Raw genomic sequence first — 3,090 nt, forward strand, 5'->3', positions numbered from 1 at the left:
AAATGGCTGCCTCGTTTTTTCCTTGTCTGATTGAGTTCATATCTTTAAAACATAAAGAGTCATTTTTTATTGAAGCATAATTAACATATGGTGCTATATTAGTTTCAGATGTACAATATAATAATTCTACAGTTCTATTCATTCCTCAGTGCTCAATAGCATAAGTGTACTCTAAATCGCTTTTATCTATTTCTCTGATCCACCTACCCACCTCCAGTCTGACAACCACCAGTTTATTCTATGCATTTAAAAGTCTGTCATGGGGTGCGTGGGTGACTCAGTCAGTTAAGTGTCTGCCTTTGATTCAGGTCATGATCTCAGGGTCCTGGGATTGAGCCTTGCATCAGGATCCCTGCTCAGTGGGGAGTCTACTTCTTCCTCTCCCTTGCCCCCATTCATGCTCTCTCTCGCTATCTCTCTATCTCTCTCTTTCAAATAATTAAATATAATCTTCTAAAAAATAAAAGAAAAATATAAGTCTGGAGTGTCTGGGTGGCTCAGTCATTAAGCACCTGCCTTCAGCTCAGGTCCTTGGATTGAGCCCCATGTCAAGCTCCCTGCTCCATGGGGAGTCTGCTTTTCTCTCTCCCACTCCCCCTGCTTGTGTTTCCTCTCTTGCTTTCTCTCTCTTTTTCTCTGTCAAATACATAAATTAAATATTTTAAAAATATAAAAAATAAAAGTCTGTCTTGGTAGGAATATGGGGACACCCAAGGACTGGCTGGAAGCAGTGGAGAGAGTGGAGGTAGTGGAGAGTCATCAGGGGAACTCAGAAGTGGAGGTGGTGCTTCCTTCCAACACTGCCACACCCACCCTTCTGTGCCATCATGGACCCAATCTTCTGTGTGTAAAGATGAGCCAAGGGAAAGAAAAAAACACAAGGGTTTTAATCCTGCTCAGCCTGTAGAGATTGAAAAGACTGTGATTTTTTTCCAGTGGGAAGATGAAAAGTTGTCAGGGGCTAGATTTGCTGCCCAAGAAGCTCATATCCAGACTCCTCTATCCTGAGCACAGTGTGGGGAAAGTTACATGAAGTTTATTGGGTTACCCTTGTCTCAGAGAAAGTTTTGTCAAAGATGTCAGCAGTTGCTTTTGCCAGATGATTGAGAAAAGCATCATGAGCATCAGGTAGTACGTGATATTTCTATCACCAATTGAAAACACACAGTCAACTTCGTTATCCATTGAAAAACATAAAGACAAATACCCAGTATTTGTTTGCTGATAGGAGCTTTCAGTTCTTAATAGAGCTACTTTCTACCCTTGGATTCAGAAGAGTACTATGAGTTGGAACACCAAGATTGCATGAGCTGATCATGTTGAAAACATCAGGTGACAAGAAGTCTAACATTAGGGGCACCTGGGTGGCTTAGTGGGTTAAAGCCTCTGCCTTCAGCTCAGGTCATGATCCCAGGGTCCTGGGATCGAGCCCCACATCGGGCTTTCTGTTCTGCGGGGAGCCTGCTTCCTCCTCTCTCTGCCTGCTTCTCTGCCTACTTGTGATCTCTTTTAAAAAAAGAAGTCTAACATTAAAAGCCTTTTATTGGATACTGATTTTTATATTCATAGTTTCTTGTGGAAGATAGGTTTTGCCATTATAACATGTTTAACAATCACGTCTTTGATGGAAAGACTGCCTTTGAAGTATGCAGAACATTGTCATGGGAAGATAAAGGTGAGGGAGTCATTATGGTGACAGATCCTCCTTTTGGTGGTTTTGCTGAACCTCTGGTTGTTACATTCAAGAAATAAATTGCTCTGTGGAAAGAAGATCAAAACCAAGAAAACCAACTACCCATATTCTGGATTTTTCCCCTAATTTTTTCAATCCCAAAGTTGTCTGTTTTTTCCAAGTTTCTGCATGCTGAATTACCAGATAGATTATGATAATCATATACTTTATACACATGGAAAGACAGGTTGAAAACAGTCTCCTGTGCATATTTTCACTAATATTCCAACCAGCAAAATAATCCTTCCTATTGAAGAAGGGTACAGATTTTGCCTCTCTGTTAATGATGTTTCCTAGAAAATCAACACTGTGAGCACTTTAATTCTTATACATCCAAGGATGGCAAGAATGGAACCATTGCTTTTCCTAAATAAAGTGTCTAAAACCTTTCTGGATCCACTGTAGCATTTGCAGTCATTGTGCTCTTCCAGATCATTCTCATATGGGCCCCAAAGATGACTGCTTTATTTGTGGTGAATTAGATAATAAAAGTAGTACTTGTCCTAACATCTCTACATCTAAGAAAGTGAACAAAGCTATCAACATGCAGAAGCAAAGAAAAAGTAATAAGATGAAAATGGAGACCACTAAAGGACAATCCATGAATCATACATCTGTTACAAGGAAGAAAAAAAGGAGAGAAAGAGCCCATCTATATATTTGCTCTTAAATGTCCAGTGACTTGAGAATAAAGAAAGATTTAAACTCCAACCTTTGATGCCATTTTCTGAAAGTGCCACACTAGACTTAAATTCTGTCACTTTCAAAGGTATGCATCTTCCTAAGTGAGATAATAAGCAGGTAGTATTTGCTGGTTTATGGCCCACTCAGCAACCTCTATGATGACTTGGGGAGTTGTTCCATTCTTAGCTGGTTTACCAGCTCTCTATGTGTGCCTTTTTTCTCTCCTTAAATCTCTCCAAATCATATTATTTTGGCCTCTTTTGAAAAATGGCCATACAGCATTCTTTTGCAGAAAGTATCAGAAGGAAAATAAAAGTGAAAACTTGAGGTTTTGTTTACATTGAACAAGAGTATGTTGAATTAGATATAGAAATGTTTTAAGTTAAACATCAAAATATTGTAAGATGACTTAAAACTCACTTTCAAAGAAAAGTACAATGAACAATTATTTATAGACAAAATCTGAAGATGATAGAATTTTGGCAAAGGTAGTCTAAAGATATAAAGCTTATAACTATGTTTTTTTTTGATAGTTTTTTTTTAATTTTATTTTTTATAAACATATAATATATTTTTATCCCCAGGGGTACAGGTCTGTGAATCGCCAGGTTTACACACTTCACAGCACTCATCATAGCACATACCCTCCCCAACGTCCATAATCCCACCCCCCC

At 38.6% G+C, this 3,090-nt stretch overlaps 1 pseudogene; it reads left to right on the forward strand.

Moving 5' to 3' along the window:
- Positions 1-700: 700 nt before the first annotated feature.
- LOC111139934 lies at positions 701-2,402 on the forward strand (annotated as a pseudogene).
- The last annotated feature ends 688 nt before the right edge of the window (positions 2,403-3,090 follow it).

The sequence above is a fragment of the Enhydra lutris genome, unplaced genomic scaffold (assembly GCF_002288905.1).
Source record: "Enhydra lutris kenyoni isolate GAN:26980312 unplaced genomic scaffold, ASM228890v2 scaffoldscaffold125, whole genome shotgun sequence".
NCBI classification, from domain to species: domain Eukaryota; kingdom Metazoa; phylum Chordata; class Mammalia; order Carnivora; family Mustelidae; genus Enhydra; species Enhydra lutris.